This window comes from Musca autumnalis, unplaced genomic scaffold (genome assembly GCF_047663935.1).
Source record: "Musca autumnalis isolate F117 unplaced genomic scaffold, ASM4766393v1 scaffold_3, whole genome shotgun sequence".
NCBI lineage: Eukaryota > Metazoa > Arthropoda > Insecta > Diptera > Muscidae > Musca > Musca autumnalis.
This window is the reverse complement of record NW_027411866.1, coordinates 152,597,120-152,614,662: the sequence shown is the minus strand read 5'-3', so window position 1 is coordinate 152,614,662 and position 17,543 is coordinate 152,597,120. Positions and strand designations below refer to the sequence as shown.

Genomic DNA, 17,543 nt, shown 5'->3' with positions numbered 1-17,543 from the left:
TCCAGTTTTCGATATTTTGAAGTTGTGGCCACAATATTGCATCGAAATGGCTGAAATTTGGTATTTAGTCTTAATTTGGTATACAAAACTTTCCACATGAAATTTGTCTGTATAGGTCTACCCTTTATATACCCCCATAGGACGGTACCTCCCCCCATATAGAACGGTACTACTAAGTTTTCGATATTTTGAAATTTAGCCACATTGTTTTACCGAAATTTCTGGAATTTGGTATTTAGTCTTCTTCATAAACGAAAGGAAACTAATTGTCCAGCTTTACTTAAATAAAACGCGTGGTGAAGGGTATAACAAGTTCGGCCGGGCCGAACTTAACGCCGTTGTTACTTGATTTGTTCTAAAAAAATAATGTTAGGTACATATTGGGTTCTGCTGCATTTACAACAGACCGACGCGTTATTCATCAACAGAATATAATAAAAATATTTGCGCCCAACGTGGGGCTCGAACCCACGACCCTGAGATTAAGAGTCTCATGCTCTACCGACTGAGCTAGCCGGGCATGTGTTCTCGACCTCAATAATTCTCAAACACTTTAAGTGTTACCACACTCTCGTATATACAGAATCCTTAAAACTTTCCCCAAACTAATCCATGGAAAATTATTTTCAAAAAGTCACCAGCGTGAAATCCAATTTGAATTAACACAGGGAAAAAATATTTTTCTGTTTTGTTAGAGTACTAATATATATATTTTTATACCCTACACCACTATTTGGGGAGGGTATTATAAGTTGGTTTTGCCCAAAAAGTTTGTAACGCATCGAAATAATGGTCGCAGACCCATTATATATACCAAAATGAATGTCTCGACGAGCTGAGTCGATCTGGCTATGTGTGTCCGTCCGTCAGTCCGTCCGTCCGTCTGTCCGTCTGTCCATCTAAACCTTGTAATCACGCTACAGGTCGCAATTTTGATCGGATCGTCAGGAAATTTTGCGTGTTGATGTGGGTCCCGGAGGTGAAGAAGCCCATTGATTTTGGTGATGATCGGATAATATCACAGTGCTACAGTGAAAATTTGCAGGGGTTCTAACGCATAAATTCGGTTTTGTGGGAGTCCACAGAAGACGAAAATACCTTTGGTTTCTTTGGGTCACTTCGGTTTTTCATTTTATAACGGTAAATGCAGTGAAAAATGGACTTTCTTGGATTTTCAACTTTAAACGGACATTACTACTTTTTTCCACAACCGATTTGCACACACTGTTTTTCATTATAAAGGGGAGAGTAATGCCTTTCGAACAAGCCATAGATTTTGGTTATAAAATGAAAAACCGAAGTGACCCAAAGATACCAAAGGTATTTTCGTCTTCTATGGACTCCCACAAAACCGAATTTGTGCATCAGAAATCCTGCAAAAAAATTTTGTCCACTTTTGTATCACAGTGTATTTAGGGGTCGGAAAGGGAAAAAAACTTAGGTGGATAAAAAGACAACGTTTTATTCCAAAGCGAAAATCTCAGCTTCTATATGGGGTATACCAAAAGCAAAACCTGACAATTAAAGTAGAAAGTATCACCTTTCTAATGATGTAAAGTAGGTGCTCGTAGGTGATAAAACAACGAAGATATCACAATAGTAGCAAAAAAACGACAATTTTCATTTTTGCGAGTTTAATTATATTGACGAATATGACAGCTTTAGTTGTAAACTTTCCAAAAGCAAAGCCTGACTATGAAAGTAGAAGATCCCGTCTTTACAATGATGCAAACTGGGTCGGCGTAGGTAACCAAATGACGGAGATATCGCTATAGTCGGTAATACATCCCATTTTTCTATTTTTTTGGAAATCACGCTACAGGTCGCAATTTTGATCGAATCGTCACGAAAATTTGAGGGTTAATGGAGGTCTCACAGATGAAGAAGCCTATTGATTTTGGTGATGGTCCGATAGTATTTAGGTCGGAATGGGCAAACACTTATTTGGAGAAAAGTCAACATTTTATTTCAAAACCAATATCTCTGTTTCTTTAAGAGGTATATCAAAAGCAAAACTAGGCAAGGAAAGTAGAAAATACAGTTGAACCTCGATTATCCGTGAATCGATTATCCGGGAACCTCCATTATCCGTGATAGAAAAGAAATGTCGGAATTTGTTCCATTTCCTCTATTTTTCGTTATAACTTCATTACCCGACATTAAAAGAACACTTTTCAATTAATTTGATTGAGCAAACAAAAGGTAAACAAACAAAAACTGGAAATTCTCCCGTATTACACAATTTGTGTATTTATAGTATCACAAAAACCATGGGACAAAGTCAATTCTGATGATGATGATATTAAGTATCTTTTAAAATTTTGGTGGATCGCCGTAACAAACTTAAAAAAATTGCAGATTTTCATATTATTGTACGATACTATGCCATTTTTACTTCAAAATATATTTAAAAACTGCATAAAAGCATTGCCTCCATTATCCGGGAAATCGATTATCCGTAATGCCTCCGGTCCCGACCATCACGGATAATCGAGGTCCGACTGTATCACCTTTACAACGATGTAAAGTAGGTTGTCGTAGCTGCTCAAACAACCGAGATATCGCAATAGTCGGTAATGCATCTTTTTTCTGATTTGTTTGTAATCACGCTACAGGTCGCAATTTTGACCGGATCGTCACGATTTTTTTGGGTGTGGATGCGGGTCCCACAGAGGAAGAAGCCTATTTAGTTTGGTGATGGTCGGATAATATTCAGGAGTCGGAATAAGCGAAAAGCTTATGTGGAGGAAAATCAACGTTTTTTTCTTATGCGAATATCTCCGCTTCTGGTTGGTGTATTCCAAAAGGAATACCCGTCAATGGAAGAAGAAAAGATCTCGTTTATATTGATGAAAAGTATGTTGGCGTAAGTGAGCAAACCGAGATATTGCAAAATTCAGTAATAAACCCAATTTTTCCATTTTTTGTAATCACGCTCCAAGTTGGAATTTTGATCGGATAGGGCCAAAATGGGGTAGATGGGGGCCCCACAGAGGAAGAAGCCTATTGATTTTGGTGATAGTCGGATACTATTTAGGGGTCGGAATGGGGAAAAACTCATTTGGAGACAAATTCAAAGTTTTATTCTTTGTCAATATATCGGCTTCTAGTAGTGGTATTCCAACGGCAAAACCTGTCAATGGAAGAAGAGAATATTACCTTTACATTGGTGTAAAGCAGGTTGGCGAAGGTGGTCAAACAAGGGAGATACCACAATAGTCGGTAATGCATCCAATTCTTCCATTTTTTGCAATCAAGTTACAGGTTGTAATTTTGATCGGATGGTCACGAAATTTTGGTTGCTTATGGGGGTCCCAGAAATGTTTACCAGTGAAAAGCTTACGCACAGGGGTAGTGGTGTAGGGTATCACATGGTCGGCCCCATCCCGACTATAGCCTTTGCTCACTTGTTGTAGTTGCCTTGTTCCAAATATAGTCATCAGATAGATGATCCTAATTTTTACAAAAAAGTATTGTCATCTCAGAAAATCAATTGTTGAAATTATTTATATTGGTGGTAAATAATTTTCATATACATTTCCCAAGTAATATTTCCATTAATGAACACAAAAATACTACAGTTTGTGCCGGTATATCTCAAAAAAACATTATTAATTAATGAGAAATATGTAGTTACACATTCTTCACTCATCCAAGCCATAATTGAAGAAATGCAAACAAAAAACTCATTGTTGGAATATATATAAAAGGCAAAAGATAAACTCACAATAACAAAATTCACCACAATTTCATAACTCGACATTGTGGATATTATCATACATATTGTTAACACGATCAAAGACATGATTGGCACAACTCTTTGCATTGTCGAAGCAATGCTATATATTCTTAAAGGGATTGGTCAAAAGCTTTAAATGGTCGATATTCATATTTAGGGCACATCATATTTGTGAGGACAATATTACATATCTAATTTGGCAATATCTTTAGAATATACATTTTGCACTTTACATTATTGGTTTGAAACCGAAGGTTTCACAAATTATCGAGGTCGTTTTGGCGCCTTAAACCTTCTTTCTCCATACGAGAGAGGAAAAGAACCAATGTTAGACATATTTTTCATGGACAGAATGACACAAAATTATATGCGCCCAACGTGGGGCTCGAACCCACGACCCTGAGATTAAGAGTCTCATGCTCTACCGACTGAGCTAGCCGGGCATGTGTTATTCATCTAAATAATATTCTATTATTTTAACTCACACATAAATCTTACAAAAACACATATTCAAAAGTATTACACAGCAACAATTTGGTAAACACATGTCATTACTTAATGCATTACCGAGTAATCAGTGCTCATTACACTCCGGATTATCAGGCAGCACATATATAATGGCCCTCACATAACTAATTACTTCCCTTACTGTTTGTACGAGTGGCTTAGTGTGTAGTGTGTTTGGCTACAAATCAGAAATGTGTTCAAAACCAGCCGAGAGCAAAAAAATGTGGAGTGTTGATTTGAATAAAATTTCACCTCAATTGTTCTAAAAATAGAAATTAATTTTGTTTAGCTTTTTTCGACTACCGGTATGTGGATAAATATGTACTTATAAACATATTTAAGGCAGTTCTTCCTTATTATGTCATCCCCATGTAAAAATAATGACTTTTACGGTCAATTAGTTGTAAGAGTTGGCGTTCATCCTTAGAGAAACTGCTTAAAAACCAAAAATTAAAATCTGCGCCCAACGTGGGGCTCGAACCCACGACCCTGAGATTAAGAGTCTCATGCTCTACCGACTGAGCTAGCCGGGCATATTTATCCTGTCGACGACACGATATTTAAATCTACACAATTCTGATAAAACTCTCGAGAACCTTATATTATTCTGGAAAATTCTGGAACAGGAAAGTAAGTCTCTATTTCCTTGTGGTCCTGTTTACAACGATACATTTTTTTTTTTGCGTCCATCGTTTCTCTTAATCCAAAGGCTCTAAGAATCTATACCACCACCACCTAAAATGACTGCTGAGCAGTCGAAAAAATTGGTTTAAGTCTGTGACGACAATTAGTTTTGTAGAAGTATACGTTGTGAAAAAATATACAGAATAGTCTCGATAATCCCGACACTAAAATTTTCCATTTTATATATTTTTACAAGGGGAACTGGGAAAGTTTCACGTAGAGTTGTCAGACGCCATTTGACATTTTTTGGAAAGTTTGACAGTATTCATCGTAAGTGTTCTTAGGACAGTTCGACATACGATGATGTGTTGTGTTGTGAGCATTTTCGTCCGATCATGTTTCACAAATTTCGACGTGGATAATCATGGCAAGAGTGCAACAATCAAATTAAATCTTTGTATGTCGATTAATTATACCGTGTGTGAACGGATAATGCAAGATCGCCATTTTATATATGTACCATGTGATAGCGACATTTTTTCCACTAACATTTGATATTGCATGAATACCTGGCCGCACAATTTTAATGGCTCAAAAAAAATCTCGTGTCGATTGGTGCAAAGAAATTGTGAATAAGTACGATCGCGGTTCTTCAAACGACGTTCATTAAATCGTCATAGACGAATCATGGATTTATGCGTATGAGCCCGAAACGAAAAAGCAATCCATCGTGGGGGTCATGGAAGAAGCACTTCGAAGCAAATGGTCGCCTGTCTCTTCGGCTACTATACGGCTTTTGCAACGTAGGATGGTTAATTCTGAGTGGTACACTACAATTTGCTTGCCTGAAGTCTCCTGAGAAATTCGAAAAACGAAGAGAAGACGAATCATTGTGCACGGCAATACCAATGTGACCTCTCACACACACATCGATTCAAACCAGCGCCTTTTTGGAAGGACAAAACGTGGAATTGATGAGTAATCCGCCGTACAACCCTGACTTGGCACATCAACAAAAAAGGCGTGATCAACATTTTCGTCACCATATGATACTGTTGAAGTGTTCAATAATCATGTTTTGGGGGTGTGTCAATCGGAGTGGAAAAAGTGCTTCAATAATTAGGTTGAGAGCATGAAGGGTTTCATCCCCAAATGGAATTATCTCTGCCCCAAAATTTCGGTTCACAGTCTTATTGGAGGCTATATAGTTTCCAAGAGTATTTTTGCGACTTCAAATAAATCTTCTTTGATTTTGCATTTTTTTAGTTGATTTTTGAGTTAACAAGAGAATTTCTGTCGAATTGTTTTGGAATCACTCCTTAACCACTTTCGATACATGTTTTGTTTCGTTGTCTTCCGGGAATGTCCATCTAAGTAGCATGTCTTCTTCAGCATAAAGCAACATCACGCCTTGCACCGAGAAAAAAATCCAGACTATCGTGGTCCGCATTTCCAATATTTAGGCTTTAACCGTTGCCCGTTGGGTATAGTATCTTTTCAGTATCTATTTTCAGTATCTTGATTTAAGCTACATTTTCAAAAAATTAATTTCGCCTGAAATAATTAATAATTTAATATCCTCTGCGCTTAAAGGTTGCGGTTGTTTCATCCAGAATAAAGGATTTCAATAGTTTTTGTTGTTCTTTAGTTTTATCCACTTAGTCTTATGCCAGACTATGAAAATTGGCATTAAAAAGAAAATGAGTTTGTAGGTAAGAGGTATGAAGGCGGTGAAAATCTGTACACAAGGTTCTGTAATCTGAAATTATTCTTTGTGGTTAAATTCGTAACTCTCAAACCAATGCAAAGAAATTAATATATCAAAATTTTCATATGATTTCATATACAGTGGTGGCCAATACATTTGCAATAAAACTGCACGTTTTAGGAAATATTTAAAATATTTTTTTGAAAGTAAAATTAAGTATTTTTTGCAATTATTTGTAGTTTGTTGTCTCAAATGTAAGAATATATAAATTTTGACACGTTATACAACAAAAAATTTGAAAAAATATGAAAATACATAACACACCTTAAAATTTAATGGTCAAAACATATGCAACTGAACCAAATCCGATGCATAAATCTTCAATACTTTTTGCGTGTTCGTTTACTTACAATTTGTACAAATTGTTACTGGATGTTGTTCGTTTACTGTACAGTTCAATGCAAAATACCTTAGTCGATTGCAAGAAGTTACTGGACTTGTACAAATTTGTACAAATTATTGAGTAAACGAACAGACCTTTTGTAAAATATAATTTTTTTGTATGATTAAAATCATTTGTATTTGTTCTGGGAAGATTAAAAGTGAAAAAAATTTTGAAACTGATATCGGACATACGTACTTCTTCGGGGGAGTGGTGGGTCGTACGAGAGAAGCATGGATATGGGTCCAAGGGTCAAAATTTTAAAAACTAATGGAAATTTCTTCACATTTCAGTTGTCAATTTAATAAAATTCAAAGTTTAGAGTGCAGTTGCATCATTTATTTGCAAAAGCCAGAATTTGGTACATATTAGAATGATGAATACTGATGTATTGAAGTTATAACGGGCGGTATCACTGGAAATTTTGGATTCTATAAACTTAAAAGTTTTAGAAAGCTCATCAAATGATAACTAAACACAACAATTGAGTATATAGACACTTGCAGAAAAACGAAACGCCGGTAGCAAAAGGAAAATCTCTCAAAACATTTAGAACTAGCCAGAGCTCATTAACAGAATGATGGATACTGATGTAATAGCGTGTTTAGTGAGTGCAGCAAATACGTGAAAGTGGCCGAAAATAAGAATCCAAATTTTAACCTATTTCGACATGATTTGGCACATTTTTTTAGACCAAATTCTGTTACACATTGGACGTATATAGCGTGTTTGGCGCTCCAAATATCTCAAATCGGGCGAAAATATATATGGGGGCTATATCCAAATATAAACGGACACACTTATCAAAATCAAACAGAATTTGCATGTTTGGTGCACCAAATACCTCAAATAGGCCGAAAATGTATATGGGAGCTATATCCAAATCTGAACCGATGTTTACCAAATTAAGTAGCGTTCGTCCTTGGGACAATAAAAATATCTTCCCAAATTTTCATGCGAATCGGACAATAAATGCGACCTGTACTTTGTTTACAAAAATACATGGACAGTCGGACATGCGTAAATCGACTCAGAAAGCTATTCTATGTATGGTAACATGGGGCGCCTTCGCCACATTTTTGTTCAAAATATCCTCATATCGAAACCGCTAAAGTTTTATTCAAATATTAAAAATATAAGCATATCTTGACTATAAGTTTTGATATATAAATGGTTATAATTTTGTTTTTAAAATATTATTTTTGAGAATTTACAAAATGTCAAAAAAGTGGCGAAGCCTCCCAACCCATGGGGCAGCATCGCCATCGATACGGAACATTATCCAATGGACTCTAAAACTGCAATTTACCAACTTCTTCCTTAAATATAACTTATGCGAAAAAGGAACATGATTTCTCTTGACTAATCAAATATGATTCTAAAATGCACAAAAGAACCAGATTCTAGTACTTAATTGAACTAGGTACCTTGAATTTAGGTACAAAAATCATAATATGTATTACTAAAACAATATACGTTTAGGATAATATTTGATGTTAACTTCACATTATAGTATGCTATATCTATGGCATAAATAATTTAAGTTAAATATGACAAATTTCGAAAATTAACCCACCACACCCTTATCATGGCGTAGGCGCCCAAGCCCTTACATATTTCATAATATTAATAGGTATATTGATATTTGTAATTGCTTTTTTCATGCGAATTATTGGGATTTATATTATTCACTACTTGTCTTCTAACGGTATAAAATATGTTTTTGATATCACAAAAGGTAAATAAGATATCACAACAAAACATAGGGTAAGTGCACCTAATGTCGGCATGTACCAGTAGTCGGCACCTTTTGAATTTGAACTCAAATAACTAAAAATTAAAAAAACAAACTAGGAAAATATTCCTTAAAATTCTTCAACAATATTGTCAGCTAACTTTATATAAAATTTCATTGAGCTAGGACCAATTATTATATCGAAATTTAAGTTTTTGTCAGTGAGGTTTTTTCACCACAACCGAAAATGCATGTTTCTTAAGAAAAAAATTGTGGAGATGTTAACCTTATAAGCTCTGTAATTATTTTAAAATGAAGAAAATTTCCGCAACATATTTGTTATATAGGTAGAGAACAGTTAAAAGAACACTTCAGAAAAAGAAATTTTTAAAAAATATTTATAATTGTGCAATTTTTGCTGATGCCGACTTTAGGGACAACAAAATATAAAATTTGCCTAAAGTCGGCATGGGGTTATAAACATTGATTTTTATCGATTACTTTTAGCTAAATATTATAAAAAAATACTAAAGAAATACTTTAAAGGCTAATTAATAGTAAAATAGTTTCAATTTGAAAGGAACTTTAGCGATTTTAAGCAATATTAGCCATGATTTTAAGTACGTACGTTGTGGGGTGCCGACAACTGGGTAATAGATGCCGACTACTGGTACGAACTAATTTATTTAAACAATATGTTTAAATTTCCTTATTTTTTGAAGTAAAATCAATAGAAACGTATGTAATAAACAAGAAATTTATAAATAACTAATGCTTAAGCTATAGTTCTTTCAAATATTTAAGAAAAAATGTAAAGTATGCATTTTTTCTTTATTTAAATACAACATGCCGACTACTGGATGATATCATGCCGACTATTGGGGAATGGTGCCGACTACTGGTGAAAAAGCAGTATTTCACTAAAATTGCATTTTTTGCATGCTGAACAGAAATAATCAAAAAAATTGTTTATATAATCTAAAACTACACAAAATAACGAATCATAACAACTTAAATTTAATTTGATTGGATATTTAGGCTCGGAATGACATACGGCTGAAGATACGAGAATCCTTAAAGTGCCGACTACTGGTGCACTTACCCTACCTACCAAAATTATTTTTCCCAATACCCTGAAACATAAACCGCGTGCGTCCGCTATCATACCTATGACACAACTGCCAACTTTTGGGAGATAATTAACCTCGCAATTTAGCCTTTAACGGATTTCTAGCGCTTGTAGTTTGCGAGAAAATCGGCGCTGGCGTAACCGCCCCAGTGGCGAAGGCGCCCCATGTTACCATATATCCCTAAAAGGAACCATGGATCTATCTTCCTTCCTTTTGCATTTTACAAACTAATGCCCAACGACATAAATACCCTTTACCACAGTATGGTGTAGGGTATAAAAATGTACTGAGAGGGGTGCTTTAGTTTTGGCCAACACTGTATATACATAAAAGATTAGTTTTTGCTGGCCCATGAGGGGATCGAACCCGCGACCTTCGCGTTATTAGCACGACGCTCTAACCAACTGAGCTAATGGGCCGACACATCCTTTCCAAGTCGCACAAAAAAATAAAAGAATAATTTACAATACAATGCAAAAATAATGCAAAAATTCTATCGTGAATACCTTTCCTTTGGATCACTTCCGTTTTTTTATAACGGCAATTGTAGTGAAAAACGGGGTTTCTAAAACTTTCAACTTTAAATGGACATACATAACTTCTATTTGTCACAATAGATTTCTATACATTGTTTTTCATTTTAAAAGGGCGAATAATTTCTTTCGAACAAGTCATCAAGTTTTGAATTCGGTTAATGGTTGAAGTGCGAAAAACGCATCACAAACGGGAAAATGATTTTCCTCGTGCTCTAGGCTACTTGGAAGTTACCAAACAATATAATGATTTTTTATCAAAAAGGAAATTATGTTTGCTTTCGAAAACGGGAAAATCTAATGAAATCGGTTTACTATAGTTCCCGTTATAAAACAACAAAAAAAAAAACGAATTAATCCAAAGGAACCAATGTTATTTTCGTTGTCGATAGAAACGATAGAAATTTTTCATCAGAACGCTTGATTATTTCTTTAGTCAAATTTTGTAGCACAGTGTAATTAAAGACAAATTATTAAAATTTATTTAAAAAATAATAAAAAGGATGCTGCGCCCAACGTGGGGCTCGAACCCACGACCCTGAGATTAAGAGTCTCATGCTCTACCGACTGAGCTAGCCGGGCATGTAACGATGTAGTGATCTTTTCGTTATCCTCTGAGGTATAAAAACTGGGTTATTTTCTATTCACAGATCGATCGTTGGATTGATTTACAATGGGTAAAAAGACGTGTTCCAGAAAATTTTTATTTTTTTGCATTTTTGCCTTTTTTCGAGAAGTTTTTTTAGAAAGCCCACAATATGGATGAAAGTGAGTTCTTGCTGCTAAGTGAAATTTGTATAAGCCGATTCTTCTAGAAACTTCTCCACACTCCAGAGAAAAGTTTCATCAGTTCTAAAAACCACAAAACTTTCTATCCGAATCCATGTTTTCCGTCTCAAAAACTTATAATTGGCCCATGAGGGGATCGAACCCGCGACCTTCGCGTTATTAGCACGACGCTCTAACCAACTGAGCTAATGGGCCACATATCAGTCACGTAACAAAGGTGTAATATTAACCACTAAAGTTGGCATAAGTATTTATTATAATTAATTAAAATATATTTTTACAAATGATCGTAAGTAACATGTTATATTATTAATAATCTCCTCCGTTGTTGTTGAAGTTCAAACAATCACATCATTTTTGGAAATTTTCATATTCGAAATTTATTGATATAAAAAGTATATTGCGCCCAACGTGGGGCTCGAACCCACGACCCTGAGATTAAGAGTCTCATGCTCTACCGACTGAGCTAGCCGGGCATATGTCGATCGTCTGCAATTTGTACGTTAAATTGTTCAATGTAATCCTCGAAATGGACTTTACCCCACACGTGAATGTATGATAATTTATTTAACTAATATGTACGTACATACATACATACATATTTGCAAATTAGCCATAAACTCATCGGATCAATAATTCTTGCATAAATCGGTATACACATTTGAACAAAAATTAATATACATCGCTAATCAATGATAGCTCCAGTCGAAGATGCTTCATGTCATGTGAGTCGTAATTCAGTTGGCCAATCTTATCTTCGGACGTACTATCATACGAGGGGAACTAGAAAAGTTTGCGGTGTAGACGCCATTTGACTTTTCTCGAAAAGTTTGACAGTTTCTGGCCTAAACCTACTCAGGACAGTTTAACATACGATCATGTGTTGTGTTGTTTACAGCGACTTGAAAAAAATTATATTCCAAAAAAAATGGGATTTACTTGTAACCATTTTCGTCTGATCATTTTTCACAAATTTCGACGTGGATTATCACGAGAAGAGTGCATCGATCAAATTAAATCTTTATATGAAAATCTGGTTTAATGTGTGATAGAGGCACCCTTGGGAATTTCTTCCTCTAACTAACATATGACATTGCATGACTACCTGGCCACAAAAATGAGTTTTCTCGTTAGAAAGAAATTGCGGTGCTTCAAACGACGTCTAAAAGATAGTCACAGACGAATCTTGGATCTGCGCGTATGAGCCCGAAACAAAACACCAATCGACTGTGGGGGTCTTCGAAGGCGAGACAAATCCAACGAATGTTGTTCATGAAAGAAGCACTTTGAAGCAAATGGTCGCCTGACCATGTGACTACTATACGGATTGAGGAACGTAGGACGGTTAATTCAGAGGGGTACACACTACAATTTGTTTGCTTGAAGCCTCCTGAGAAATTCGAAAAACGAAAGATTCAAACCAGCGGCTTTTTGACCGGACAAAACGTGGAATTTATGGGTCCATCCGCCGTACAGCCGTGACTTGGAACCAAAGGACTTCATTTGATTCTCGCTCATTAAGAAAAAAAGGCGTGGTCAACGTTTTCATTGCTAGGCCAGGAACTTCTCTAGTTCCCCTTGTAATATATCCATATTTTGATTGATATACACGAACATAGAACGACCCGTCCCGTCCCCGAAGTTGAGACATTGATTGACATGACTATTTTGAATGTTCTGAGTTGGCAAATGGGTGGGTAAGTTGTTATGTAGTATCAGCTGACCTAAGGTTACTAGAATCTTCTATTACCTTCGCCACCTTCAATTATGATGCAAATCTTTAATACCACTTATTGATTTAGGGTGGTAATGCGTCTAATGGCAATCAAAAACTTATCTTGGCCCATGAGGGGATCGAACCCGCGACCTTCGCGTTATTAGCACGACGCTCTAACCAACTGAGCTAATGGGCCACGCGTGAAATCCGTAGATGTTTATTCAAATGTAGTATTTTAACTGCATTCGATAGAATAAAATGCTTAAAATAGCGAGAAAAGATATATGCGCCCAACGTGGGGCTCGAACCCACGACCCTGAGATTAAGAGTCTCATGCTCTACCGACTGAGCTAGCCGGGCATATGTGTTCTATAGAATCATGGATTAAAAGGAAGGGACTTCTTCAGTAGTGCGATTGTGTAACTCTCTACCGATCGAATTAACGACAAATGACGAAAGATAGCGATATTTGTCAGTAATTGATATTCTGTATAAAAATTTTTACCGATTTTTGTCTGTATTTTATGTCGGTAATTACTGAAAATCATCGGAAAAAAAATTAATCAAAACCATGTTTTTAAGAAATGGCGTTGGAATATATTTCATTGGAAATAAAAAGGTAAGCAGAGGTGCCATTCTGTACACATAAAAAGACAATTCTGCGACATTTGGAGTATCATTTCGATTTAAGTGATAAGAAGCATATGATACTGTACAAATTGGAGATGGATACACTTTATAAAATAATGCATGAAATCGAGCGTCATTTGAATTTCGGGAAAAATTCGTGAGAAAGTAACTATTTTAAGTATGGTTGAAAAATTTTTAAGTATACATTTTGTAACAGTTGCTTTCGATATAAAACTGTAGTGGTGGTATCGATTGCACGCAATATTAGCAGCAACACTAAAATAAGGAAGAATATCACCATGGTCATCATATTCCCTGATAATACGTACTTCTGAAATAACTGATCCATATACACAATTTAACAATTTCTCTTCAATATATGGTAAAAACTAAAAATGTTTTACAATCGATGAATCTGAGTTTCACCCATTCAGAATTTGCGAACTGTTAACATGTTCTACATAGTATGACTGAAATGAAGTGTTTTAGGAGGGATCCCATAATGTAGACCATTGAAATTAATTTTCAAGCAGTAATTTATAAACATAGCATGGAGCCGAAATCCCAATTTTCTGCTTTGTAACTTCAAAGCAACATCTCATAGAATGTAACAATTCCTCTCAAAGTTGTTGTTGAATATGTAGCATATAACCTATGAAAATTAGGGCCAAGTTAGAAGAGAAACTCTTCAATGCTCCTGACATAGACTTAAGTGGCATGGCATGCTTCATTTCCGCAGCCTTATTGCTCGTCGGTGGGTGGGGTTCTTGCCACTGTCTATCGAAGAAAAAGCTACAGTACAAATTTATAAAAGTTAATATAAAAGCATGCATATACGATAGGAAAAAAAGGAAGGTAGTTTAAAGGAAGGACAACATCATTATTACCTTTGAGCCGGATTTGCCCAATGCTGGTGGTGTTACACTGAGATATGAGCCCTCCCAACCATGTTACCTAGTATCCACTATGATAGTCTGGTAACCCATACTTGCAGCACCCCCTTTGCTAACCTCTGGAGCTGGATTAAGTCAAACTAAAATCGAATTTAGTTCATGGCTATATACGCCAAAGATTTAATAACAAATTCAATTTTAAACATATTTATAAACTAATAATTTTAGATGAAAATAATTCAAGAAGATTTATATAATATTTTGAGTAATGTAATAAATCAAACATATTAAAAATATAAATATTAAATAAACAGAAAAGCAGATTCTTTAAATCACAATAAACTTGTGATACTGTGTGTGGATATCGATCGCAATGATGTTCAAACTATAACAGCTGGTATTTCTGTTGAGGTCAATGACCGCTTTGATAATATTTAGGTTTGACAAAAAAAGAAATAAGAAGAACAGAATTAAGAAATAATATAAAAAATTTGAGACACAACAGTTAACTTTCAGAGATGTCAGAGTCTCCGAATTCTTCTCTGTTTTTACTAGTTATGTTTTACACTCTTAATTTGAATACGGATTAGGTTTTCTATTGACACAGTGACCCTCAAACTGTAGTACACAAGAACTATGGAGTTGGTATTACTGATTAGAACACATAACCCGATTTCAAATTAAAAATGGAAGCTCAGTTTCCGCTGAATAGAAAACAAATCTAACCTATTTCTCGGGCTTTAAACAGTTATTTTTGCCAATATTAAAATAATAAAATAATTGATTTTATTAGAGCATCCAATCTCATCTGGAGAGTAACGGTACCGTGTACCACCGTATTAAGAGAAGGCGTGTTATAATAAATGAGCAAGGTCCAAGTTTGGTTGCTCCAATACAAACCAATAAAAGCAAAACAGACCAACTTACATTTTTACGGGATCCATCGATGAAAGGCCTTTCATTCCAAGATGATGTTGCAAATGGTAATATTCCTTTGGGCTGTAGAGTGTGATAAATTTAATAATGGCAAAATTAATAGGCCTTATGCCCTCAACACTTTCCATATAATCCGAGTTTTTAAGATTTTGTTAGCTTACTTTTTTTTTTAATTGCAATTGAAATGAAATTACGTACAACTGCACTGAGATCGATAGTCACACATACTCACACACTTCTATTGCCTCAACGATGGCAAACTTAACAAAATCGATTTAAAATTTGCACTATTCTAAGCCAGTAATTGATTGGAGAATTTCAGAATTTATATTATAATTTCCAATGATTAACACTTCGAGCCAAGCAGGATGGATTGTAGCAGATTTCTTCGCGTTTTGCACTTTTCAAATTTGTCCAAATCGATCACACCGTCAATTACAAACCAGGAGGTACAGAAACGTGCTAATGGTTACAATGAATATTGCGAGAGAACTGATCCACCACAATTCTCCCTACAGATGGATAGGGCAAAAAACTGGTATGTGCGTTTAGAAATGTATGGCCTATAACAGATGGTGAATATATTTTGGAAATGAGATTTTTGTTAAAGTAAGAGAATAGCGGGAATATTCACCTGATTTACAAATAATGAACCCAGCTATTGCAGATTTGTGTATTATTCAAAAGTTCTACAATACAAGAACTTTCTTAAACAATGATGGAATACACCTCAAAGCAAAATTGCCAGAATATTGTTTTCCGAACACCATACACTGGAGCCGCCAAGTTGATGGTGTAGGAATTCAGCAGTGAATGTAGCTAAGAAATATAACTAATGAAAAGTTGCTAACTTGCAAAGTCAACGAGTCGCAATTTACTCACTTTTTCCGCCAGCATTAATCTTTTTGGGTATACAAGAAACAATTTATACAAGATAACAAATTTTATTTCACTTGTTGTAACAAACAATTTACTGGTATATCTTGCTCCAATTTCAAACAATATTCAACGTGATGTGTTTAGGCTAATGATCAAACAGAAATGGGCAAAATGGCTCCTAATCTACCACCTTTTCTACTCTCGGTTTTAATTTCAATGAAACAAAAAATATTAATAAAAGAGCACAGACTCGAAGAAAACTTCAACATGTCTCCTCAGAAAGGAACAAATGTATATTCGTTGACAACAAGACTCAATTATCTATATGCAACCGAACTTCAAAATGAGGGCATAACTTCAGGAGGAGTTCACTAGCACTGCATTATCACACATTATGTATGTGTGAGAAGAAATCAAAACTAACACAATGACAAACAGGAAGTTCATCACAAGCACCACTACAAATACAATGGATCCAACCATTCATTCGTTAAAAAACATCTCGCTTTTAACTTCTATGTTTGTAGCCCTTTGTTATACCCTCAGCATTTATGCTAACAAGGGTATAAACACTTTGATACGACCAAATATGTGCTTTATCGAAATAACGGTTTTAGATCCCAAGTATGTTTCCACGAAATTCGTTGCAGATAGCCATGTCCGTCCGTCTGTCGCCTGGCTGGCTGGAGCGCACGATAACTCTCGAACAGATCAGCCGATTCGGTTCAAAATTTGGCTTAAATAATATTTGGAACAAACTTAGTTTAAGGGTTATGGCCACTTATTGAGCACGAAAAATGCAATTTTCATGAATTTTTTACAAGAAATCTACCAAATTTTTGCTGAATATTTTGTTTTCACCTGATAGATCACACCTTGAGCTTCTTTCATTTTTTTTTTTTTTTTTTTTTGAAAAATATTGCACAGTTTTCTGACAAATCGCCACCTACGAAACACTGTTTTTACTAAAGCAGTTTGCGTTGCCCACTGTAGCTCGAAAACGAATAAACCGATCAGCATATGTTTTTGTTGGATCATGAAGAAACTAATAATCTTGTACTTAAGCGAAGCGGAATTAAAAAATATAATTTAAAAACAAAATTGTGAACCGTCGAAGTCAAAATTTCGATTTTAACTACAAAACTGATAGTTTTTTCTCCATAAATCCGTCAAATTTTCTTTTCAAAAAAGTGCCTCGCTTAATTACAAGCTTTTTATATGTATAATAAAATTTTTGCAAAATATTCTATTTTACCTGTACTTTAAAATGAGCCAATAAAA

At 35.2% G+C, this 17,543-nt stretch overlaps 9 non-coding genes across 9 annotated transcripts; all 9 read right to left on the bottom strand.

Moving 5' to 3' along the window:
• Positions 1 to 447: 447 nt before the first annotated feature.
• TRNAK-CUU (transfer RNA lysine (anticodon CUU)) lies at positions 448 to 520 on the bottom strand. Its single transcript has one exon. It is a non-coding gene; the product is annotated as a tRNA-Lys (tRNA).
• Positions 521 to 4,109: 3,589 nt separating this feature from the next.
• Positions 4,110 to 4,182, bottom strand: TRNAK-CUU (transfer RNA lysine (anticodon CUU)). Its single transcript has one exon. It is a non-coding gene; the product is annotated as a tRNA-Lys (tRNA).
• Positions 4,183 to 4,706: 524 nt separating this feature from the next.
• TRNAK-CUU (transfer RNA lysine (anticodon CUU)) lies at positions 4,707 to 4,779 on the bottom strand. The gene has a single exon. It is a non-coding gene; the product is annotated as a tRNA-Lys (tRNA).
• A 5,451-nt stretch (positions 4,780 to 10,230) lies between these two features.
• Positions 10,231 to 10,304, bottom strand: TRNAI-AAU (transfer RNA isoleucine (anticodon AAU)). Its single transcript has one exon. It is a non-coding gene; the product is annotated as a tRNA-Ile (tRNA).
• Positions 10,305 to 10,927: 623 nt separating this feature from the next.
• TRNAK-CUU (transfer RNA lysine (anticodon CUU)) lies at positions 10,928 to 11,000 on the bottom strand. Its single transcript has one exon. It is a non-coding gene; the product is annotated as a tRNA-Lys (tRNA).
• A 328-nt stretch (positions 11,001 to 11,328) lies between these two features.
• TRNAI-AAU (transfer RNA isoleucine (anticodon AAU)) lies at positions 11,329 to 11,402 on the bottom strand. The gene has a single exon. It is a non-coding gene; the product is annotated as a tRNA-Ile (tRNA).
• A 208-nt stretch (positions 11,403 to 11,610) lies between these two features.
• Positions 11,611 to 11,683, bottom strand: TRNAK-CUU (transfer RNA lysine (anticodon CUU)). The gene has a single exon. It is a non-coding gene; the product is annotated as a tRNA-Lys (tRNA).
• Positions 11,684 to 13,046: 1,363 nt separating this feature from the next.
• TRNAI-AAU (transfer RNA isoleucine (anticodon AAU)) lies at positions 13,047 to 13,120 on the bottom strand. The gene has a single exon. It is a non-coding gene; the product is annotated as a tRNA-Ile (tRNA).
• A 91-nt stretch (positions 13,121 to 13,211) lies between these two features.
• TRNAK-CUU (transfer RNA lysine (anticodon CUU)) lies at positions 13,212 to 13,284 on the bottom strand. The gene has a single exon. It is a non-coding gene; the product is annotated as a tRNA-Lys (tRNA).
• Positions 13,285 to 17,543: the final 4,259 nt, after the last annotated feature.